This window comes from Colobus angolensis, unplaced genomic scaffold (genome assembly GCF_000951035.1).
Source record: "Colobus angolensis palliatus isolate OR3802 unplaced genomic scaffold, Cang.pa_1.0 Scaffold177, whole genome shotgun sequence".
Taxonomy (NCBI): Eukaryota; Metazoa; Chordata; class Mammalia; order Primates; family Cercopithecidae; genus Colobus; species Colobus angolensis.
Genome location: NW_012114899.1, coordinates 820,727 through 847,445, shown reverse-complemented (window position 1 = coordinate 847,445; position 26,719 = coordinate 820,727). Strand labels below are relative to the sequence as shown.

The following is a 26,719-nucleotide window of genomic DNA, read 5'->3' as shown; positions in this document are numbered from 1 at the left end:
AAAAAAAAAAAAAAAGTAAGTGTAAAAGGAGAAGTTATACTAAATTTTGAAAAGAATAACCTATATTATTTAAATATTTAATTCTCTATTGCTCCATGAAAACAGATGTGACTATTCATTAGCACTGACTAATGAAGGATTGATATGTTATTTCAGATCATCTATCAAAAAAAAATACCCTCTTTCCAGCATATAAAATCTTTCTCTCCCCATTGTCCTCAAGAGCTAGGACTTTATAACCTACTTTTATTTTGGTCCTAAAAATATTTTTTCTCAAAAATGCTTTAGAAGTAATTGAGATCTGGCTGGGCACGGTGGCTCAAGCCTGTAATCCTAGCACTTTGGGAGGCCGAGACGGGCGGATCACGAGGTCAGGAGATTGAGACCATCCTGGCTAACACGGTGAAACCTCGTCTCTACTAAAAGAATACAAAAAAACTAGCCGGGCGAGGTGGCGGGCGCCTGTAGTCCCAGCTACTCGGGAGGCTGACGCAGGAGAATGGCGTGAACCCGGGAGGCGGAGCTTGCAGTGAGCTGAGATCTGGCCACTGCACTCCAGCCTGGGCGACAGAGCGAGACTCCATCTCAAAAAAAAAAAAAAGTAATTGAGATCATTAGTAAGAAATTTATGCAGCTTTCTTGGAAATGTTATGAGTTAGGTCCTAGCAACCTATCTCTAAGGCTATGAAGCACTGACAGTTTGGTATCTATTTTATCTGCACCAACTGCCTACTTCAGAAACTGCTGTTTTGAAATATTGTTCTGGGCTGAATATCTATTGCAGTATGTATAAAATGGAATTATAGGCCATTGCTACATTTGCTGTAGTTACTGGCGTGATGGATTATAGGTACTCAATCAGGCTGCATGATTTAGTAAAGTAGCTGAAAGAGGAACATTTGTTCTCTTTTTGTTTTACAATAATGTTTTTATTAGAAATATATGTACATTGTTGAAAGTTGGAAAGTGCCAAAAATAGAAGGAAAAGAGTGAAAATCACTGATATTTTGGCTTTTTTGTTTTCAGATTTTTTCCATTATGAAATTGCTGATATTTCATCCTTTTGACCTATAAAATTGTTAATATCATATAGCTTACTCTGACGTAGCCAAATAATGTCATATATATTATTTTATGTATCAAAAAGCATACTAAACAGATTGTTTTATAGCTTACTTTTCTCATTTTTAACATTATAATTTCGGCATTTGTTCATAATATTAAACTTTTTGAAAACATTATTGTGAATGACTATTATATTTCAATATGTGGATGTACCACAATTTACCTAATGATTTACCTACTTTTGAACACAAGTTGTTTCTAATTTGTCGCTATTACAAATAATGCTCTGATAAACATCTCTATGCATAATTAATTTGTGTTTATTTCAGATTATTTTTATTTCTAGAAATGAGATTCTTGGTTATAGGTTAAACATATTTTCTTGGTTTTTTTGTTTGAGACAGAGTCTCACTCTGTCACCCAGACTGGACTGCAGTGGCGTGATCTCAGTTCACTGAAACCTCTGCCTTTTGGGTTCAAGCAATTCTCATGTCTCAGCCTCCCACGTAACTGGAATTACAGGCTCACGCCACCTCATCTGTCTAAGTTTTGTATTTTTAGTAGATACACGGTTTCACCATGTTGACCAGGTTGGTCTCAAACTCCTGACCTCAAGAGATCTGCCTGCCTTGGCCTCCCAAAGTGCTGGGATTACAGTGTGTGCCCAGCTGGTTATACATATTTTCAAGTCTATTGATACCCAGTGCCAGGAACTTGATTTCAAGAAGAAATATATGTTGTATGAAAGCAAGGGCTGTGTTTGCTTTTGCTCACCTGTTTCTGTAGTGGCCAGGCTTTTTGTCACATTAAAAGTACTCAATAAATTGCTCAATGAATAAATGTATGGCACACGCCACTGAAAAGAAAGAATGTCTCCAAAATCAGACAACATGACATGCATGTCTGTTCTGGGTTGCCAGTGTTGTAATTCTACTCACACCAGTGGTAGTTCTTCTGAGGCACTAACAAGTAGTATTTTTCTGGTGGTTATGATCTCACTTTCCAGCTTCTCTCATGTATCAGAGATATTTTATAAGAGTTGAAAATTGGAACTCTCAAATTAGACAAGTTGTAACTTAAACTTAGAGTCCTCCACTAGGTAGCTTCTCTGGGCCTCAGTTTTCCTCCATGAAATGGGAAGATTGACAGCATCCACTTCACTGAGAGGTTGTGAGGATTAAACGAGCTCATTTTCATAGAGATGCATTACGGTGCTGAGCACACAGTAATTGTTCAATAAATGTTTTCTGTTATTGGACATAATTGAGAAACTCTGAAAATACTTTTTTCTCCAAAAGGGAGTATATAAGGAAAGATGATGATTCTATGTAAACATCTCAAAAAAGAGCCGAGAAGTACAAATGAGAAAATACCATTGAGAAAACAGAATTTTAAAAGATTTCATAACCTTTTAAATTCCTCCTTGGCTTGTTTTTATTATCCCAGGTCTACTTCTTTCTAATAATTGGCAGAAAAATCACAGACCAAAGGGCTCGTCTGGCAGGGGAGCCTGGAAGAGCAGCTGGGGAGATTGGTGTCCTGCCCCACCGCCAGTCTTCCCAGGGACTGAGAGAGAGAACAGGAAATTGGTGAGTGTCTGAAGGTCTACAGTGAAGGGGACAGGAGAGAGAATGCAGGGATGAGGTACAGACTGAGAAAAGACTGAGACTTGAAGAGTTTCCAATTTGGACGAGCTGCTGGCACTGTGTGCCTGGGTCAGTCACAGCGGGATATGGATGCTGACTACTGAGTGAGGATTGAGTAGGTGTGTGGGCAAGGGCAGGTCATGTCCCACTAAGGACTGGCAGAGGCTGGCAGCGCTAGGAGAGGACCAGCCTTGGGGGAGGGAGCGCTAGTGTTGAAAACAGGGACCAAATCAAGCCTTTGTTTTCCCAGATGTGCTATATTCAGTCATTTAATCGATAGCTGTTCTTGAGAGTCTACTATGCGCCAGGTGCTGATGCAGGCCCATGGGTAACAGCAGTCAACCAACAAACAGGCAAACATTTCACCGTTTGTGGAGCTGTGTTCTAGTGGGAGGAGACAGACAATATACAATATATAAAACATACCCCAGTGATATGTATTAGAATGTAACAGGTACCTTTTTTTAAAAAAAGAGCTGAATAATGAGGGTGGTGAGAGTGGGTGGTGAAAGGGAAGTTTGCAATATTGATTGGGGTTAATAAGGGTAGGCCTTGTTCAAACAGTGGCATGAAAGCCAAGACATAAAGCAGGGAAAAGAGCAAGCTAGAGTGTGTTCTAGGCAAACGTAAAGGCCTCAAGGTAGAAGTGTGTCTGTTTTTGAGGAAGGCCAGAGTGGCAGGAGCAGAGTGAGTGAGGGAGAGCATGGTAGGAAATGAGGGCAGGGAGATTAATAGAGGACCGGTTAGTAGGGACCCCAGGAGACCACTGCGATGTTGGATATTCCTGGATCAGAGTTTCTCAATTTATGCTCCACAAGTAATGTGGATTCTGCAAAAGAGTTTTCCTTGCCCTGTGCCCAGGCTGCTCAAATAGAATGCAGGCACAAAGAATATACCTGAATTTCGCTAGCCACTCTCCATGGTCTTCTTCTCCTGTGATGGGTGAAGAGACTTTCAGGGCAACCCTGTTCTAAATAGGAGGTGAAGGTGATATCCAGACAAATCTTTCCTGGGTATTTGCTTTGGGGATCTTGGGATTTTTGGCAGTATTGTAAGGCTCTGCCTCATGAATTCAGCCCTCTTGTTCCCATATCTGCAAGGGCATAACTGGGGTCCCCTCAGTCCTCTGGGTAATGTGACTGTCGCTGCAGACCTCAACGTGGAAAGTTCTCGCTAAGGTGGGAAGGTCTCAGTCCTCAAAAGGAAATTGAAGCTGTGGCAGCTTTTTTACTAGAAGGATCAACTTAATAATTAACACAAATACTTAAAATAATGAAGAGGAGCTCGAATATCAAGAACTATGATAACTATGAATAATCAAGAACTATGATTATTCAGGATCTCTGTAGGAGTAAATGTATTATTTCAAAATTCTCCAGTTTTGCACTCCCATGGTTATTGCAGCGCTATTCACAATAGTCAAGATTTGGGAGCAACCTAAGTGTCCATCAACAGACAAATGGACAAAGAAAAGGTGGTACATACACAATGGAGTACTATTCAGCCATAAAAAAGAGTGAGATCCTATCATTTGCAACAACAGGGATGGAAATGGAGATCATTAAGTGGACTAAACCAGACACAGAAAGACAAATGTCACATGTTCTCACTTATTTATGGGAACTAAAAATTAAAATAGTTGAACTCATGGAGATACAGAGTTAGAAGGATGGTAACCAGAGCCTAGGAAGAGCAGGGGAAGAGTTGGGGGCACGTGGGTGTGATTGATGGGTACAAAAAATAGGAAGGATGAATAAGATCTAGTATTTGCTAGCACAACAGAGTGACTATAGTCAAAAATAATTTTATTGTACATTTTTAAATAATTAAAAGAGTATACTTGGGTTGTTTGCAACACAAAAAATAAATGCTTGAGGTGATGGATACTCCTTTTACTCTGATGTGATTATTATGCATTGCATGCCTGTATCAAAATATTACATGTACCCCATAATACATCTACTATGTACCCACAAAAATTAAAAATTAAAAAACAAATCTCCAGCTTTGGAGTCAAATGCTAAAGCCGTTTATTTACATTTTAAGATTTGGGGGATGAAAAATACAGCATTATGCTTTTAATAGCTCTTTACAGCTTTACCATTTTTTAACCTCCATCTCAGGCTTTTTGTGTTTAAGTATATGTGTTCTCTTTATGGAAACCCAAAGCTTCCCTTATTTAAATTTCAAGGATGTTAAAACATTTTAATGTTTCATTACAATTAATAAAACAGTACATTAAAATGTAGAGTCTACATCATATACTTCTTTTTTTTTTTTTTGAGACAGTGTCTGGCTCTGTCGCCCAGGCTGGAGTGCAGCGGTGCGATCTCGGTTCACTGCAAGCTCTGCCTCCTGGGTTCACACCATTCTCCTGCCTCAGCCTCCCGAGTAGCTGGAACTACAGGCACCCGCCACCATGCCTGGCTAATTTTTTGTATTTTTAGTAGAGACGAGGTTTCACCATGTTACCCAGGATGGTCTCGATCTCCTGACCTCATGATCTATCTGCCTCGGCCTCCCAAAGTGCTGGAATTATAGGCATGAGCCACCGCGCCTGGCCCTGTTTTCTTTTTTAAAAAATGTTTTATATTTTTAATTTACCCTTTTAACTGAACCTGTTTTCAATTCATGTGAATATACAAAATGTGTAACACTAAGAGTTAAAGAAAATATCAGAAAACTCTGCCAAGAGGTGTCAACTGATTAATAACAACCTAGTTGGAATTAAGCCGTTTTGACAAGCTACACTTTCTGAATGCTTATGTGTCAATTGCCTTAACAGACATTTATTTGTTGGTGTGACAGGCTGCTAACCTTAGATCGTATGCCCAGCCCTGGGTTTCCCCTTCCAGATAAAACTCTGTAATCAGACCAGCTTGCTCAGACACAGTGCCTGCCCACCTAACCCCACCCTGCCAACAGCAGCTGCTGAGGAGTAAGACTGAAGTTACCCAAATGCTCATCCAATAGGCTCACATGTTAAAGACCAAACATTTCCCCCGGAATATGATCTCCTCAGTCCTCTCATCTCCGAAAATGGAGCTACCATCCTTTTAGTTGTTCAAACTAAAAAGCTAGGAATAGTGCTTTAATTCATATCCCCCCCAACCATGTAATCTAATAAATCAGCTAATTCCAACAGCTCCTTCTCCAAAAGATGTCATGACTCTGTGAGCTACCTTCCATCTCTACTGCTATAATCCTGGTCCACACCTCATCACACCTGACCTCAGTTATTGTGATAGCTTTCTGTTTTATTTTATTATTCGAATTTCATTACTTCATTTTATAAGAGACATGGTCTCACTCTGCTACTCTGGCTGGAGTGCAGTGGTGCAATCATAGCTTACTGCAGTCTTGAACTCCTGGGCTCAAGCGATCCTCCTGCCTTAACCTCCTGAGTAGCTGGGACTACAGGCACATGTCACCGCACTTGGCTTATATTTTTATTTTTTGTAGAGATGAGGTCTCACTGTGTTGCCTAGGGTGGTCTTGAACTCCTGGCCTCAAGCAATCCTCCTGCCTTGGCCTTCCAAAGTGCTGAGATTACAGGCATGATCCACCACTCACAGCCCCATAGCTTTCTCAGTGATCACCATATTCCCAAACTTACACTTTCTAATGGCCGTCAGAATGGTTCTTGGAAACCTATATCAGACCATTTCACGCCTCTGTGTGAAATCTACATCTCTCACTGCAGAAAATAAAACCCAAATTCCTTACCTTGGCCTACAAGACTGTTACTTGACCAGACTTTTACATACTTTTCTGACTTCACCTTCAGCCCTAAATGCCATGCTCCGGTCACTCTGGGCCTTCCTTTTGTTTTCTGAACCCATTCAATTTGTTCCAGCCTTGGTATAAGGTGTTTCCTTTCCCTGGAACACTCCCTCCACCCGCTTGTCTTCTTAAGGTTGGATATGTTATTCTGATCTCATCTTAAATTACCACCTCCTCAAAGAGGGCCTGTGTGACTCCCCAGTCTAAAGTAGCCCCCACCAATCTGTCTCTATCCTATTTTAACTTTCAAGAGGATACTTTTCCTGTTTATTTTTTTTTCCTAGCTGTCCCCCACCCAGTCCCAGAATGTGAACTTTATGAGAGCAGTAATTTTGACGTGCAGTTTTCCGCTATATCTCCAGCACCTGGAATAGTGCTTGGCGAGTGGAAGGTGTTCCAGAAATACTCAGTGCATGAATAAAGTTTTCTCTTGGTGGGGCTGATTTCCATCTCAGTTGGTTCTGTCATGGGTTGGTTATCTTTATCTTCTACTCTAAACCGTCTTCCTCCCTGTCCACTCATCTGATAACCTACATGCCCCATTCATCACTAGGGAACTCGGCACGGGAAGGGAGTGGGTGAACTAGCATAAGTGGAACAGCTGAATTGAAAAGACTCCAAAACTCATGCCCTGTTGCATACAAATTGTTAGCAATATCCTTTTGCTTATTACAATATTCTGAATTGATATATAGATGTTCTAACGAAAATTCATCTCTTTATAAAGCGCTTTGCTATCTCTGCAATAGACAGGGAAGAAGCATTGTTCTGTTTCTCACTGAAAAAAGAATATTACAGAAATGATTTTAGAAGCTTTAAAAGTGCTTTTGAAATGCTATTTTAAATCTAACAAAAGGACACATAACTTTGGGCTTTGAAACTAGACTATGAAAAGAGGCTAGTTTTATATTTTAAGCCATGTCTTCCATGAGTGGGTATTTTTATATTGATATCTCCCCCACTTTCAATAGCTTATTAGTAATCTAATATTTTTTTCTGATTGTAATAGTAGCGCATACTCTTTGTAAAGTATTTGGAAAATACAGACGCAATAGTGCTTTGGCCGGGTTAGAGTTTAAGAGTGTGTGTTAAAGCCCGGTAGAGGAACATGTGGTGTGAGACAACACTGCCCCCTAGAGGTCTTTGTGTGCCGCGGGCTGACCGGGCCACCCAACCTCCCGAGAACGTCCCTCCGCTTGGTGAAGGCTCCTGGACAACTCCGGTGATTTCAAGGGGGCAAGGAGTCTTGTGAGAGGGAACGCGGTCCTGACTCGCAGTGGGCTTCCGTCATGACGGGCTGATGATTCGGGCTCCTCAGGGAGGCTGAAGTGGAGGGAGAGTCATCGGCCCCTGAGAAAAGAGGCTCTGGCCTGCAGGGTCAGCAGGACCGCGGTCCTGGAGGCAGTGGCAGGCCCGCCCCACCCCCAACCCCAGCCGGCCTCCCCTCGCTGTGCCTGTGAGCGAGGCAGGAACAGAGCCACCAGGGTGCCGCGGGGAGGCGGTGAGCGCGCTCCTGGTCGTCAAGGAGAAAGAGAATGCCATGCATGGGCCAGCTGAGGAAGCTTCCAGAAGCACAGGCAGCGAGCTGGGAGCAGCACAGCCTGATGACTAACAGAAAGGCAGGAAACGGAACCCTTAGATATCACAGAAGGGCAGCAGCAGAGACACAAGAAGCGATTCGGACTTCATGGCTCCAATTTTACAGGAAGAAACTAGGGAAGGGTCTCTTGGGACAAGAGTAGATATTCACAATTAATAGGGGGAGTGGGGCCTGGAGCCCAAGGACTTGTATACTTCCTGTAAATTTGGTATGTTTTTACTCACTGCTTGGTTATGGTGGGAGACAGTTTTCACAGAAAAGTAAAAGAGAGAAAAGCCTTCTATAATCCAATCCTAGTGAAACAACTACATTTTTACCATTTTGATAGATTTTCTTGGAGTCTTCTCCCTATGCATATTTTGTACTGTACAGTTTTATTTCCTACTTTCCCATTTATAACATAAGTACTTTTTGTTATTAAAAATACCTTTAACTCTGGAAAACAATTTGACGGTGTCTTATAAAGTGAACAAGCCATATGAGCCAGAAATCCCACTTCTACATATTTACCCTAGAGAAATAAAAACTTATGTTCACACAAAATCCTGTGCATGAATGTTTATAGCAACTCTATGCATCAGCAAACACTGGAAACAACCTGAAGATCTTCCAGTGGGTGAATGATAAACAGAAATACGTCCATGCAATGAAGTACTACTTAGCGATAAAAAAAGGAATGCACTATTGATACACACAAACAGGTGAATCTCAAAGGTACTAGACTGAAAAAAGCGCGTCTCAGAAGATTACATACTGACGATTCAATTTATGTGACATTCCTGAAAAGGCAGAACTATAGGTTTGGAAAGCAGATCAGTGGTTGCCAGGACTTAGGGATGAAGAGAGGGCGTGGCTACAAAGATATATCAAGAGGAAACGTTTTGGTATGATGGAACTGTTTTTGATTTTTATATTCTTGGTGGACACACAAAATCTATATGAGTGCTAAAATTCATAGAACTGTATATACGAAAGTCAATTTTATTGCATGCTAATTTAAAAACATTTAAAAACAAAATAAGCTTTAAATGCCTTTAAGACATGATTTAAAATAACTAGAAAATTCCAGTGAGAGACTCATCCCATAATTTAGGCACCCCTCCTGTTACTAGACTGCTGCACTGTTCCTATCTCTGTATTAATAAAGCTGTATTGCAAACTCTGGGGGCATAAATCTTTGTCCATATTTAAGATGTTAAAAATTAGGATAGAGTTCAGAAGTGGAAAGATGGAGACGATGGGTATAAATGTTTCTTAGAACTCTTGATATCTGCCGCATAATTGCTTTCCCATCATGGTCGTGTCAATTGCCCCTCCCACCAGCAGTGACTGAGATTAAATGGTTTGGGCCTTCTTGAGTATATGAAATTAGAAGACATATTCAGGGTTGGTTGGGGAATTGTCTCCTGGTTGGGGTGGGGTGGTGGAGAAATAGGAGAGAAACGGAGGTGGGTGCGCGTGTAAACCAGGAGAGAAACAGGCCTTCACGCCTGAGGGTTATCTGCTTCAGGTTTTTGTGCTTCCCCAATAATTCCAATTTTGCTCCTTACCACTTTCTTGAGGATTGATTTTTATTTTCTTATTTCTTCTTCACCCTCTCTTCTGGCCGTAGTGTAGGAGCAAAGTTAGGCTACCAAAGCAGCAACACTATCCTATGTAGTCAACCAAGCAACGTTTTAAAAACACCAACCATATAAAAGGCACTGTGCAAGCCACCCCTGCCCTCGGGGAATTTACAATGCAACAGGGAAAGGTGAGGTTAGTGTGACTTCCCCACCCAACACCACCTTTCTCCCTCCTAAGTTGCTAATGATAATGATGAAAATAATGTCATCATCGGGTATTGTTTAGCTGTTGGAAGAAACCACTCGGCATTGAGTTCATCAAGGAATACGTCACAGATGTGAAATCAAACCAGGCCTAGCAAGGATGAGTGCATTTAATTGAATGCATTTCAGGTAGAGAAATGCCATGTGCAGAAGTGACAGCCTTTGGTAAGGAGTATGGGACTGTGACTATTTCCCCTTGATGACCTTGCATGAAAATGAACAAACAGCATTTGAAAAGCTCCTCTCCTGAGGTGACTAGAAGGTGACTCAACGGTCCATTTCCATGCATCAGCTTGCTGGAGGAAATGGAAAGGCCTATTCCCCAAAGCAGTGTTTGTCTCACAGAAATAGAGATATTATGTGTAATAAATGGGGAAAACTTGTGAAATGAAACATCTGTTCTGCATGCTTAAGCACCAAGGCACTTGCAAAATATGAATTTTTACTCCATATTCCAAATGCTGTGATGATGAGCTGAGAATGAGTTTGGAAGGTTCATCTCTTTCCAATAAAAAGGTTCATCATGCCTCTCTGACTTTTACAATTATTTTGGAACATTTTCAATAGGAAATTGAAAGAGAGAGGAGGGAAAGAAGGATGACAGAACTGAAGAAGCATTGATGAAAGAGTCAAAAAGCTAAAGAACTTTGAGAAACGGATTTGATGTGGAGTCAGCAATACCTTCAGCTAATTTAACCAAATCAACGAAGCCATTAAAATGTATAATGATTTTTATTTTGCTACAAATCTATGTAGAATGAAAGGCACCTTGTGAAATGCAATATCTTCCATATTTAGAATCTAAGCACCTACATAGATGTTTGGGAAAACAGAACGTGGCTATTCTTTTATTGAATATTTTTAGAACATAATGCTACTCCCCCTGCTCACTCTACTGCAATAAACACTTTATTCTCTCTGGATGCCCTCAATTTCCCCTACCAGGTAGCAGCTGTGTATCACTCTCCAATGTACTGTTGATTTTCAATCTAGACCAGTCTCCAAGGTTATTATTGACTTTAAAATATACGATACCAATTTGCAGGTTCCACCAGATATCCAGGTGTGAAATTTTTTGAGGCCAATTTAAAGAACAGACTATCTTTTTTTCTTACCATGGTGCTGCATATTATTGTTGCTAATGCTACACCTAAGGAATTTCAAAGCTCGTTTCCAAACATCATCTCATTTGAGCTTAACCAGAACTGGGAGATGGGCTGTGCAATTACTTTTACCCAGCATTCCAAAAGGGGAAAAATAAGCCTCTGAGACTTTCCCAAAGTCACACAAAGAACCAAGACAAGACACTACGTCTCGTAACACCTGTTACTCTGTTTTTCTATTGTATTATATACTTTTTGGTTGAATATAACCAGACAAGTCTTCTTCCTTGAAAACTCTCAGGAGAAATGTTCTCTAGTCCCAATCCCTTGTCTAATTTCTGCTTAAACCCATATCCTGCCCCATTTCTCCTTCTCAGTAGGCATGTGGGATCCTGCACTGCAGATCCCACATGCCTACCAAGAGAGTAGTGACCTTATAGAGTCCCACACGGCAGTGTAAAGCAGTGAGAGTCACGTCTTGGGTCCATAGTGAACTGATCCAACCATGTGGGTAGTGGTCAGAGGGGAGTTTTTAACCAACAGTGGACAAAAGTGGGTCACATCAGCAAGGTTGGCACTGCAGCAAAGTGGCCATTGGGATGATAAAGGGACAGTGATGCTCATGTCCCAGTGTGGATGTTGGGAGAGCATGCATGTTGCTTTCTGTGATGGTATCCTTCATGGCACATGATGGCACAGTCATTTCTCCTAACTCTGGAACACCAGGTTTCCTCCTCGACTCTCTTATGATTCTCAGGTAAGAGAGGAGAGACATGTGTGAGGGGATAGGAGGAAGCAGAAAGGAAATGAATGGGCAGAGATGACATAAAAGGCATATTCAATGAGGGATTGCTAGGGAGAAAGAAATAGATCCCCCTTTCTTTGACATAATTTTCAAATAATCATTTTTATCAAAGACCATTTCCCCGTTGGGGATCTTGAGGGGCAGGTAAAGCCACTGCCTCAGTGCCTGTGTTTATACTTATGGATACCCGCCTGAGACACTGGATGTGTGTTGGAGGGGGACTGTGGTCCTGCATTAGGTAGGTGGGTGCTAATGAGCTAATGAACTTTGGTTCAAATTGTAAAAGCAAACTGACTGCTGTTCCCCAAAGTTGATAAGGCCTGGGTGATGCTTCTCAGACTTTCATGTGCCTACAAATCACCTGAAGATTCTGATTCAGTGGGTTTTGGGGTGGAGCCTAAGATATTGCATTTCCAACGAGTTCCTAGTGATGCTTTGATGCTAGTCCGTGGACTACATAAGTAGCAAGGAGCTAGGGACATTCAGACTACACTATATATGTGGTTTTGTGCCCTGATTTTTTTTTCCTTTTAACCTTTTAAAACTTTTTGCTTAACATTTTACATGAATGTATTCCCTATGATATTAATTATTCTTTAGACTCATAGTTTTTAATAACTGTGGTATTTAGTTAATTGATGTGTAGTGATATAATTGATCACCTATCTTTTGTTTGAAATCTAAAATGCTTCCTGTTTTTACCTGTTGTAAATCATGATGTCATGAGCATCCTTATGTAAAAATCTTTGTTGGCTTCTCTGCACCAAAAGTTGCAACCAGGTCAGAGCATTCCATTAGGGAAAAAGAAAGAGAGAGAAAGAGAGAAAGAGAGACAGAGAGAGAGAGAGAGAGAGAGAGAGGAGAGGACGAGGGGGAGGAGGAGGAGGAGGAGGAGGAAGAAGAAGGAGGAGGAGGAGGAGGAGGAGAAGAAGAAGAAGAAAGGAGAGGAGAGGAGGAAAAGAAGAAGGAAGAAGAAAAGAGAAGGAAAGAAAAGGGTATATGAAAAGTTTAAAATACTGTTTTAAAACAAATATTGACTGATCCTCTAATATCCACATCCAAGGCACTTGATGACAGGAATGACAGAATATTAAGAAAAATAGAGTTTTTCTTTCACTTCTGCTGTAACATGTACTTGGAAACTATGCCGTAAAGTATAAAGCTCGAAAGTGGCTGGAATGTCTCCATACAATGTATTGTAATTACAGATTGTGCTCCAAGATTTGTTATAACTTTGTGAGGGGAAAAAAACACAAGCTGTGTTTTGTATATTAAACATTAAAATTATAGGCTATATCCTATGCAATGGAAGGAAAATATGCCACATACATTGAATTTTTTAAAACGACCATACCATAATTTTGCATAAAAACTAATAAACAAATTGTATTAAATGGGAAATAGTTAATAATTTGGCCTCTCTGGTTTGCTGCTGTGTCGCCAGGTCCTGGCTCTCATTAAGGTGACATCTAGCCTATAGGGCATTGAATAGAAAAAAGGCATTCCTTCTTCAAGCACTTAACTTCCATCCAGCCAAAGCTTATGTGTATTGATTTTGTTGCAAGACACTGTACTGCCATCTGCTAGAAAATGGTGTAGCAATAAAATACAAATTTAAAATGTCTACATTGTGAATAGTACTTCCTAGATGTGGTGCACAGTCTGCACAACCATAGGCACTGGCTGACATCTAAATAGATTTTTCTGGAATGAAAGAATGAATGTATTCTATTGATTCTGGGTATGCTTTGAAGCTGTAATCTGTCGGTACCCTCTGTGGTCACTAGATAGGAAGTTGGAGAATATGCAAAGTGATAAAGAGAAGGGTAATGGGAAAGTCTAAATCAGTGCTTCTCAAATTTTAACGGGCATATGAATCACCCGGGAATCTTGTTAAAATGCAAATTATAATTTGGATGTGGGGCCTGGAATTCTGCGTTTCTCACAAGCGCCCAGCTCCCTTATCACCTGATAAGAATGCTCTCGGTCCATAGGCCACATTTTGAGTAGAAAGACTCTAAAACAATGATCAATCTTGACTTCTTGCTAAGTAAATATTTTTTAGTAAAAACTGTCACTCCTAGTTCATTGAAATTGATTCAGTATTCTCACTAATTTCTGTGTTGGATTTTGGAATGGAAAGAAACTTCCAGGTGATTCTGATGTGCAGCCAAGGTTGCGAACCACTGATCTAGTGAAAAGTCATGCACTCAAAGCACCGGAATGTAGGGACTACCTGTAAAAGGCATTCACAAATGAAAAACATCAAATAACTGTGATTTTAAATTTAAAAGAAAGAATTATCCATCTGAAGATATTTATCACCATATGAATGAGATACATTACTAAGTATTGCAGGTGTGTCCAACCTTTTGGCTGCCCTGGGCCACGCTGGAAGAAGAATTGTCTTGGGCCACACATAAAATACACAACACTAACAATAGCTGATGACCTAAAAAAAAAAAAGGAGGGCGGGGACCATGCATAGTTTTCATTATATCCACCACCACAGATAAGCAAAATAGTCCTTGCATGCAAAAGGTTGGACACAGCTGGAAAGAGTTTAGAGGCCGGGAGAGCTCTATAGGCAGAAATACTTTGGGGATGAAGGTAATGGGAGGACACAGGACAAGACGCTGCCCTTCCCCCCTGCACCCCCCTCCCCACTGCTGGTGTTTCAGGTGTGGCATGAGCACACGTGACAGAGGCAGTGAGCACCTGGGCTAAGGATAGCTATTCTACACCTCTGGCATTGTGCTTCTTATGGAGTTGAGAGTTCCTCTGCACTTTCTTGTGTATGCCATTGGCCAGATGATAGTACTTTGCAACTCCAATCAATCAACATGCTTGCAGATGGTTACAATCTTGCCGTTTTCCCATCCGTGATAATCACATGGCTGTATCTTAATGCCAATTTACTGAGTTGTATTGCTAGGGGCTTTCTAATTCCCACAAAAGATTGTTAAAGCCCTCAGCCATTTTCTTACTTAAAATCATTAAAGGTAGCTTTAGGTATGTTGAGGAATGTGTGTGGATGATACAGCATTTCTCCTCTGCCTGGGATAGTTTTCTTCCCTATTCCCGCTGCATTCGCTCATCTACGCTCCATCTCATTTTAACAAAGGATTGGTATTTTAGAAAAACTCAGATTATCTTTGGGGAAGTGAGCGCCACCACTTGTATGGTGATTTTTAAAGATATATTCTCACGTTCTTTGATGCTTCTCCCCCAAAGAGATGGAGCTACATTCCCCTTTTCTTAGTGTGGGCTGGACACAGGTTCTCAGTTCTGGCAGGAGGGATGAAATGTCACTTTTGAGATTAGGTTATTGAAAGACTGTGGCTTCTGTCTTGAGGGGTGCATGCTCACTTTTTCACTCTTAAACTCCTCACTCTGGGAGAAGCCAGCTGCCATGCTATGAGGCAGCCAGTGGAGAGGCTCACGTAGTGAGGAACTGAGGACTGCCAGCAGCCGTGGCAGTGAGTGCAGAAGCAAATCCTTCCCCAGTTGAGCCTGCAGATGATTATAGCCCTGGCAAACACCTTGACTGCAGTCTTGTAAGAGATTCTGAGGCAGAACCACCCAGCTAAGAAGCTCCTGGACTCCCGACTCACAGAAACTGTGAGATGACACTTGTTTTTTTTAAAAATTGGTAAGCTTGGCTGGGCACAGTGGCTCACTCCTGTAATCCCAGCACTTTGGGAGGCCAAGGCAGGTGGATCACAAGGTCAGGAGATCAAGACCATCCTGGCTAACATGGTGAAACCCCATCTCTACTAAAAATACAAAAAAATTAGCCAGGTCTGGTGGCGGGCCCCTGTAGTCCCAGCTACTTGGGAGGCTGAGGCAGGAGAATGGCATGAACCCGGGAGGCGGAGCTTGCAGTGAGTCGAGATGGCGCCACTGCACTCCAGCCTGGGTGACAGAGCAAGACTCTGTCTCAAGAAAAAATAAAAATAAAATTGGTAAGCTTGAGGACAATTTGTAATGTAGCAATCATCAACTGACACAACTTGCCTGAAACAAAATATTTTTTTCAGCGAAGAACCTGCTACTCTAAGCTTTCTGAAACTGGTTCTGTATTGAAAACTAGAATGGAAAGGAATGTTTAGTGTCAGGGTAAATTCATGGATCAGTAGACCCGACAGAAATGCTGTGTGTGTGTGTGTGTGTGTGTGTGTGTGTGTGTGTAAAATACATCTCACTTCTTTGGAAGTGAAAGATGAATTTTTGGAAAAACAAAACCACAAATCAGTTCTTTGTTGTCATTGAAATCATTTGATAATCCTAAGCATGCCTACACACTCCCAAAATAGTAGAAGATGGTAGCTCACAAGACAAGGAAGACTGGTAAAGCTACTGAGGTCTACGGGAGCTGCCCTGTAAGTCAGAAGTGCCCACAAGTTGGAGCCATTAGGTTTTAAATGACAGAAACCCAATTCAAGCTAGTAAGCAAAGAGAGAATTTATTGTCTTACACATCTGGGAAGTCCGGGGCTACAATAAGCTTCAGAACACCTATTTACATAGTTCTCCGTCTCCCTCATCATCTGGCCCTGCCTCCCTGTTTCTTTCCTCAACTTCTTCTGTGACAAATCACTTTCTTTGGGCACCAGTAGCCCAGCTTCTCATCCTGAGTTTGCCTGCTCCATGGCAAAAAGTGCATTTCTCCTAACAACAATTAATCCAACCCTAGGAACATTCTGATTGACTGGCTTGGGTTGTAAGACTTTGGCAAGGGGAAGGTGGTGAAGATGTAGTTGACAGGTTTGCCTGGACCACATGGAAAGAGAGGGAGTGATTACCCAAGAGACCCAAGAGGAGGGTGAGTGAGAGGGCTGTTAAACAAAAATATAATCACTGAAGCTCTTTACAACCTGAAGGCTTGATGAGAATAAGCCATGACACATGGTTGCTGTCGTATGGTTGCTGTTCTAAACACATGGTTGCTGTTCTTATGGTGCTTCAGGGAGATGCAACTAGAGGCTCAGGTTCTAGGCTGAGTTAAGCCAGGAATGAGGTTTTCTTCTAGAAACTTCTGGAACTAAATTACTAGGAAGTCCCTGGAGAGGTTAGCTGGCCCTCCATGTCTATTCTACTTAAAGCCGTTTGACTTATAAGTATGACAATTTAATTCTTCTCCACCTAGCAAGAGAGAAGAATGAGGTCTATTTGCCTTTATGGTTCTAAGATAACTCATTTATAGTTTTAAAACACAGGGAAATTAAGGATGTAGGAATGTGTGGAGGTGGTAGACATCTGCTGAATTTTTTTCATAAGAGAGTTTGAGTTGAGATTCTGACATATGCAACCAAGAGATCCTAATAAAGCTGGTTCTAAAGAGATCCAGATTTTCATGTCAGAACTATAATGAATGAGATTTATGTGCTTTTTATGAAACTTTATATTAGCAATTAAAATATTTTGCACTGGAGGATCAGTTCAAGGGCAAATCTATGCAAAAATGTTCCAACTGAACCCTATGTATTCAGAATCACAGTGTGTTAGAACTGAAAGAGGCCTGAAAGATCCTATTTAACTGTTTTTTCCTTTTAAGTGAAGAGAAATATCTTTTCATAAGTTTAATGGCTATTTGTATTTCTTCTTTTGTGAATTGCCTTTTAAAATTATTTCTCATTTTTCTATTGGAACATTACTTTGTAAATTATTTGTAAGTATTTTTATATGTATAACATAAACATATTATCTGTCATATACAATATGCATCTTTCCTTTTTCCATGTTATAGTGCTGCTTTTTATATATACATGAAGTTTTAAGTTTTTTGTAAATTGATTTATCTCTTTGCAGATTATATCTTAGTGTTTATAACTAGCAAGAAGACTTCCCAATACCCAAATACAGTAAATAGCCACATATTTTAAGTTATTTTGCAATTTTTAAAGTTTTATTGAATTTTAAAGATCTGTCTTTAATTTAATTATATATAAGTCTCTAACAAATCTGAAATTTAATTTGCGAAGTAGGCATCTAATTTTATATTTTCCCAAATGGTTAGCCAAACATTGCTGTACCATTTATTAAGTAATCTGTTTTTCCCTATTCAACTGAAATGCCACACTGACTTAATATTTAATTTGTTTATTTGAGGCAGGAGAACTTCTCAAAACATTTATTAACAGAGAACAATGTTTCATGTAATTAGCAGTTGACTTAATAGCTCAATTTGAAGAATGGAAAAAATAAAGGGAAATGATAGATTTCAGTACTACGAACAACATTTGTTGGGACTTTTGAAGGTAGATAAATTGGAAGAAAAATGTATTATGTGGCTTCATTTTAAAAGTAGAAGCTAGCAATTTCTAGCTGCATTTGAGGACTTTATTTTCTCTTTGCATTTTCTTCCCTGTCATCTACAGATTTCCTAGCAGACTTAACACCTGGCATTGGGGAATCCTTAAACCCAAGGAAGGAACTGCGGGCAGGAAATTTTCTGTGAATGTTGGGGTTGGGAAAAGGGGAGATGCAATAAGGGATATGCTTCCTTAAGATGATAAACTATATCCACAAAGCCCCTGGCTGGAATTCTGGGTTGAACTGTATCCTCCCCAACCCCCACCGAAAAAAAAAAAAGACATGCTCTTCAACATATCTTCCTAACCCCCAGTATCTCAGAATGTGAACTTATTTGGAAATAGGATCATTGCAGATATAATTAGTTAAATAAAAATGAAGTCATACTGGAATAGGGTAGGCCTCTGGTCCAATATGACTGGTGGTCTTATTGGAAGATGGCCATGTGAAGACAGAAACACACAAGGAGAAGACCATGCAATGATGAAGGCAGAGACTGGAGTTATGCACCTGAAAACCAAGGAACACCTTCTTATGTACTTAATTTGTGTCAGATTTCACCATGTGCCAAAGATTGCTATGAAACCACCAGAAGCTAAGAAGAGAGGAAGGATTCCCCTACAGGTTTCAGAGCGAACACGGCTCTGCTTACACCTTAATTTCAGATGTACAGCCTTCTAGTTTGTGCTACTTTATTATGGCAGCCTTAGGAAACTAATGCAGCCCACATGATATTTAATGGCCTCATAGCTTCTGACACCAAAATGCCCCCAAAACACCTTTGATCTGAATTTTGTCAAATTTTGAACACTTATAGGAGATGATATAACTAGAATATGATGAGATACTTATTAAATAAAGCCCAATGACTCCATGGATTCCAAGTAAAAGTTAAGTAAATCCCTTAAAATCAGAGCTAGAATAATTGTTCTTTCACTCATTAGCTCTGTGACCTTAAGCAAGTTATTTAATTTCTTGGGACCTCCATTTCCTCATCTGTAAAACAAAGTGTCTACCTCAAAGGGTTATCATAAAAACTGGACAAAGTAATGATGCATGGAAAAGTACTTACAACAGTACTTGACATAGAGTGAGTACATAATTAATGATCATCATCTTCTTCTTCTTTTTCTTCTTCTCCCCCTCCTCCTCCACCAGTGCAACTTAACAAATTCAAAATGATAGTTTATCACATAATTGCAACAATGTGCTAGACACTCATATAAAGACCCATTGTAATGCAGTCATTTTGCAATGGAAGTTTGGCCATGTGACAAGAATGTGCCCCTGATATGTCTCCTTGCAGGTTACTATGAACTGAATTGTGTCCTCCCCTGGCAAACTCATAAGTTGAAGCCCTAATCCTCAATGTGATTGTATCTGAAGATAGGGTCGTTGGGAGATAACTAAGGCTGAAGGAGTCATAAGGGTAGCACCCTGATTCTATAGGACTGTAGCCTCATAAAAAGAGGGAGAGAGAGAGAGAGAGAGAGAGAGCTCTTTCTATGGCAAGCACCGAGGAAAGGCTACATGAGTATGCAGTGAGAAGGCAGCTGTCTGCAAGCCACAGAGTGCACTCACTAGAAGCCAACCATGCTGGCACCCTGATCTTCCTCTTCCCTCTTTCAGAGCTGTGAAAAAATTAATTTCTATTGTTTAAGCCATCCAGTCTATGGTGTTTTGTTATGGCAGCCAAACTGACTAATTCACAGATTCAGCACTCAAAGGATTAAATATATATTACCTCTTGGAACAGACAGTGTGGATCTCCCTACTTGGCTGTATCCTCCTTCCCTACTAGTCTTCTAAATGTGTAGTGCTATAGGGCCCTCTTCTTTGCTATATCTATGTCCTTACCCTGAGTCTTCTATCTCAATCCAGCCCAAGGCTTTAAATATCATGTGAAATGGTTTGAATGTATGTGTGCCCTTCAAAATTCCTATTGAAACTCAATCCCCAATGCAGCACTGTTAAGAGGCAAGGCCGTTGGGAGGTGATTAGGTCATGAGGGACCTGCCTGTGTGAATTAATTAGAACCTTATAAAAGGGATGGAGGGAATTAGTTAAGCTCTTTTGGTTCTTCTCCTTTCTCCCATGTAAGGATGCTACAGTGAGAAGATGCCAGGTCCTCTTCAGACACCAAACTTGCTGGTCCCTTGATCTTGGACTTCCCAGCCCTTAGAACTGAGAGAAATAAATGTCTATAATTTATAAATTACCCAGTCTGTAATATTGTGTCATAGCAGCACAAAGTGATTAAGACATCGTATGTATACTGATGTTATACAAATTTAGTCCTCATCTCTTCCTTCAACTGCAGGCCTATGTGTCCAATTACCATCTTGACTCTTCCACTTGGATGAATAGTAAATAGCCACCTCAAATGTTTTGAAGTCAAAAACAAACCCTTCATTGAACTGTTTGTTCCCTCTTTCCAACCATGCCTTGTCCATGTGGACACCCCCAGCCCAAAAGTCATCCTTGATTTCTTTTTCTTTAGCCCCTCTGCCCACATCCAACCTGTCAGTAAGTCTTGTCAGTTCTACTTCCAAATTATATTTTTAATGTTATTCCTATTTCTCAGTTCCACTATCACCACCACAGCTACTTCTTGCCATAATCTCATTTCTTGCCATAGTCTCCTAAATGGTCTCCTTATCTCTAGTCTTGCTGTCTTACAAATTCCTCTCCACTCAGTAGCCAGAGTTATCTTTTTTAAAATATAATTTTAATTTTACAAAAAAAAATACATGTGCAGAGTTTAAGCAGGCAGAGTTCAACAAATGATATCACCAAAAGGAAACAAACAAACAAGACAAACCAATACTTTCCAGGGAAATAATTTTTAATGCTTCAGTTCAGAGTTATCTTTTTGTTTGTTTTTGGTTAGGTTTATTGAGGTATAATTTGCATAGAGTAAAATTCAGCTATTCACATATTTAGGTATACATTCCAGTGACTTTTGACAAATGTATTTGGTCATGTAACCACTATAATAAAAATATAGAATATTTCCTTTACCCATAAGATATAGATGGATATAGATGTAGATGTAAAAGATACAAAGTCTCCTTCTGTTGCCCTTGAACTCCTGGGATCAAGCAATCCTCCTGCCTCAACCTCCCAACTAGTTGGGATTACAGGTTTGAGCCACCATGCCCATCCCCATAAGTTATATTTCAGTACATAAACTGAATCATGTCAACTCTTTAGGCAAAAAGCCTTCAGTGAGTTTCTTCTAACTTAGAATAAAATCCAAACTCTTTGTCAGGGTCCTTGAAGCCCTACAAAACTCACTTCCATTTACTTCTCTGAACTCCCCTAATAACAAGTCCCCTCACTCAGCAGGGCCCTGCTCAGGAGTTTCAATCTGCTTCATGGACGTTCAACTTGCTGCTCCCCTTGTCTGGAACAATCTTCCTCTGATATTCCATCCACCTTACCTTTTCTGATCTCTTTATTCAGAGTAGCTTTCAATTCACCTCAAGTAAGTTATTAATTATTTTCTCCTATTTATTTCTTATCACAATTTGGGATCATTTTGTTAATGTATCTTTTTGCTTGTTTATGTCTTAGACCACTAGAATGTAGCAAGATAAAGGCAGGACCTTGGTCCATTTATGCAACACTATATTCCCAGCTCCCATGATATTATCTATTCTGCCACACAGAGGGTTCTTCATATTAGGTTGAACTATTTGGAATTATCTACATATGACCATTTTTGACCTACAAGAATGGCTATTTCATATGGTTCATTTGGTTTATAAATGTTTGCTGAATAAATGAATGAACTGAAATTTTGAGTTGCTGCCACCAGGAAGAGAGTAGACAGTTATATTTGGGTGCAGTTAGAAAGGGTTCACTCTCCTGAGTTCACTTGATCACTTTTTATCCTAAATTGCCACCCAAAGTACCATCGTAATTTTCCACTAGGAAAATTATTCATTAAAACAGATAACATGAGTCACTTAAGTGTAAAACTTAAAGATAACACTTCTTTAAGGAAATCTACCAGAAGAAAATATTTTTCTGATTTTTAAAGTTTAATGAAACATAATTTACATATAATGTAAATGGCTAATAATTTACATACGATGGCTAATTTTTAATTCTTCATAATTTTTGTTGGCAGGCAACATGTTGGACCTTCCTGAGCTTCTCAGAAGAGAGAGGGTTTTCTTTTGAGGCAAATTTGATAGTACATTTTGATAGTACAGGAGGCGGTACTGCATGGTGACATAAAAGCGCCAGCTTTGTTAGCAGGACCACCTGGCAGGGATGCAGACTGTGCCACTTACCAGCCAGGGGACCTTGAGCCAGCTGCTTGGCCTCACTCACCCTGTTTCCTCAGCTGCAATTGGGATGAACAGACTGCCTTCAGGGTTGCCTAAGGCTCACATCGGTTAATGATGTAAAACGCTTAGCGCCGTGCCTGGCATGGAGAGAATTCTCATTAGATGATACCTCGGCTGGGCTCTAGGAGCTACAGAAGAAACTTCAATTCCGTGAGCTCAGCATGTTTCTAGCTTTCCTTTTTGTTTTCTTTTCAACCTTTCACCCAACTCAGCTTCTCAATCCCTAAATGACAAAGGAAGGAAGGAAGATCTGGACCAAGACTTGCATTTGTTTCTGATAATTAAATGTTATGTTTTCTTCAATCTAAATAAGTTTGCCTGTACAGCCTTGTTCAATGGTTGGTTTTTTTTTTTCTCTCCCTGATAAATGACTCTCAACTTATTTTCCCTCATTTAATTGCTTATCTACATGCAGTGCCTGGAAGGAAATAAATTTAATGGCCCCTAGCAATTGGCCTTCAGGTATCAAGTTTAAGTCCCTTTAAGCAGAACAGCAAATTGAGCACAGAATGAACTGGTTTCGTGGTAGTGTACTGCAATTAGATGCAAGAATAGGGAAAGCAGGGTGCTTCAAGCGGTGACACAATTAGTATAGCACTGGGGGGCTTCTCTTCCCACTTCTTCAACTCCCCCTGGATTCTACTGGCCAAAGAGTCAATGACATCCCTGAAAAATCTTCCCTCTCTTGTTTCTCTGATGCCACCTCTGTGTTCTCCGCCTCACTGGTCACGCTTCCTTTACCCCCCAAACTTTTAACTCTGAGGGTCCCAAACTTGTCTCATCACCTACCCCTGCTGCCCAGCTCCCCACCCTGTTCCCCTTCTGACACGGGCACTCTCCTTCTGATCTCTTGGGAGAGAAACAATGAAGGGATATTTGGCACTTTTACTTCTATTCAAGGAACCAGACTGTGAACAAGTTTACCATTTAGTCCTTTGGACTGTGTCTTGAATTCATCCCTCTTCTCCATTCTTACCAGCACCATCATCAGGATGGCTAATATTTCCTGAGAATCTTTCATCCAGGCATGATGCCAGGTGCACCAACTTACTTAATCCTCATAGCCACCACCTGAGCAAGCGCCTGTTTTATAAATGGACCAGTTTTTGCTGCTATTGTACAAGTTATTTTCTTTCTATAACATCCTCCTTGCCCTCCTTCCACATTCTTAAAAGAAACTTGCCCTTCCTTTGAAGTACTCAGGGAGCCCTGCATTGCTTCTTGAAGACTTCTCCAGCTTCATCATCTCACAGTGGTCTCTCTTTTCACTAAATGTTCAATATGCTGCACATAAATACCCCAAAGTTAGCACAGAATTGTTCTATGGCTGTCATATATATTAAAAATAATTAAAAGTTCACTTTTTCTCCCATTATGGGAAGGATACATGCTCCTATTAGTAAATTTAGTAGGTAGAAAAAAATTATCACTATCTAGACTGCTTTCCATTTAGTCTTTATGCATTAGCTTTCTGTCTGCCTATTTTTATCTTGTGTTTGTAGCTTACTATTATAAAATATGCATCTCCATGTTCATTGTCAACATTATTTACAATTACTGAATAATATAACATGGCGTGGATTTACACATATTCTCTATATTTGGATTAAAGGAGATAGAGTATGTGAAATTAAATGGGAGAAGTATCTGACACATAACAGGCAATACAAATATTATCACATAGTGTCAATTTATTTGTGAATATTGAAAGCTCTGAAAAAGAAAAAAGTTTTTTTTAATTCCCCTAATTACTTATTGCAGTATTGTGTTCATGCAAAATGCTCAATCATTTTGGAGAAATAACAATTTTTTTCCTCATCATGAAGTAAGGTATGCTCACTGCAAAAAATAAAGAGGAACATACTAAAGAAAAGAATACTCCCATGTAATCTCAGTCTTCAGAAATAATCTTTTGTAACACACACTGCTGGTGGGAATGTAAATTAACTCAGCCATTGTGAAAAGCAGTGTAGCAATTCCCTGAAAAACTTAAAATAGAATTACCATTCAACCCAGCAATCCCATTTTTGGGTATATACTCAGTGGAATGTAAATCATTCTGCCATAAAAACACATGCACGTGTATGTTCATTGCAGCACTATTCAAAATAGCAAAGACATGGAATCAACCTAAATGCCCATCAATAGTAGACTGAATAAAGAAAATATGATACATATTTACCACAGAATACTAAGCAGTCATAAGAAAAGAAAAAGATCATGTCCTTGCAGCAATATGTATGGAGCTAGAGGCCATTATCCTAAGCAAACTAATGCAGAAACAGAAAACCAGATATTGCATGTTCTCACTTATAAGTGGGAGCTACACCGTGAGAACACATGAACACAAAGAATGGAAAAAGAGACATCATGGTCTACTTGAGGGTGGAGGCTGGGAGGAGGGAGAGAATCAAAAAACTACCTATAGAGTACTACGCTTATTACCTGTGTGATGAAATAATCACTTTGAACCTTGTCTTCTAATCTAGACTCTTTTCTATGTTCTATATGCACACAGAAATACACATGCAAAGCTGAACACATATGTGAAACAAAATTCAGACACTCAAATTTTCCCCCAATACATGATAAAATCTTGCACAATAGCTTCCTCCACAGCAGAAAATGTCTTTACTACATCTTAGAAATGGGGTAAATGAATAGGGTCAGGCTCTTCAGTGTAATAATCTTGGTAAATATTCTCAACGTGAGAAAATACAAACAAAAGACCTTCTCTCCCACCAAATTTAGACCCAAATGAAAATTTAAGCACAGTCATTTTAAACAAATTTATCCTGGAGCTTAGTGGTTCAAGTTCAAGGTTGAGGAGCAGTCTGGGGAGATCAACCCTTAATATTTTTCAAATTTTGGAGCAAGTGGTTTCTAGGCTCTGAGTGAAGTGAAACAGAATCTCTAGGGGCATGTGGTAAAGATAATCCCATACTATATGCAGCATAGAGTTAAAGAGAAGAGGCGAGAGCATGAAGATAAACCAGTACAATCAGTCGTTCACATACCACTAATTACAGTGATACTCCCATTTGCTTCCTGTGAAGCAATTACTAATAATCACTGATGTCACTTTTTTATTTCATACATCCTTTAACTATTTTCATATCTCGAAAGAGTCAACATAAAAGCCACATCCATTTTCTAATTTTGAACAATAGAGAAACCTAATATCTTCTCATATTTTTGTCTTGCTTCCGTCTCATGAGTTCCCAAAATAGATATATTATCTGAATGAAGAGTTCATGGGCAAATGTCATACTTTTCTTGGTTCGGCTAATTATATTTCTGCTTTTGCTTAGAATAAGATTAATTTTCCTATTCTGCTAATAAACCATGTGATGGCAAAATGCCTTATGCTGAGAAAAGATGCCTTTGGCATTTTAAAGAATTGGGAAGCTATTTCAGATAAGCTATCACGTGTATGAAGAATAATTTATTCATATGAAATGTTCAATAACCAGAAAAGACCGATTTAAAAAAAAACATTTCACAATTAAGTTTTTTTTTTTTTGTTATGGACAGTGATTTCTTCTAAGAAACAAAGCGTCTGTCTATATGAAGAATAACTAACATAGTGGTTAATAAATATTGATTGGATCCAGCCAAGTGAGCAGCATTTTTGAGTTTACAGATGTGGTAACTTTGAACTGTATTTAAGTGCTTATAATGAAATCTTGCAGTTGGGAGTAGTAGCTTTGTTCCTGAGTCTCATGAATATTTTCCAGCTCCTTTGTCCTAAATTTCTGCCTGACAATCACCCATTTCAAGGAATAAAAGGATATAATAAGTGATAAATCTATTCTGGAACTTTTTTAATCTAAAAAGTTCACATACGGCCGGGCGCGGTGGCTCAAGCCTGTAATCCCAGCACTTTGGGAGTCCGAGACGGACGGATCACGAGGTCAGGAGATCGAGACCATCCTGGCTAACACGGTGAAACCCCGTCTCTACTAAAAAAATACAAAAAAACTAGCCGGGCGATGTGGCGGGCGCCTGTACTCCCAGTTACTCGGGAGGCTGAAGCAGGAGAATGGCGTAAACCCGGGAGGCGGAGCTTGCAGTGAGCCGAAATTGCGTCACTGCTCTCCAGCCTGGGCGACAGAGCGAGACTCCGTCTCAAAAAAAATAAAAAATAAAAATAAAAAATAAAAAAATAAAAAGTTCACATACTATTTCTAGTAAACTGAAAACTATTAGAGAAAGA

General features: G+C 39.8%; 1 long non-coding RNA gene across 1 annotated transcript; it reads left to right on the top strand.

Moving 5' to 3' along the window:
- Positions 1-996: 996 nt before the first annotated feature.
- Positions 997-26,012, top strand: LOC105509518. The gene is made up of 2 exons (XR_001001450.1): positions 997-1,571; positions 22,281-26,012. It is a non-coding gene; the product is annotated as an uncharacterized LOC105509518 (long non-coding RNA).
- Positions 26,013-26,719: the final 707 nt, after the last annotated feature.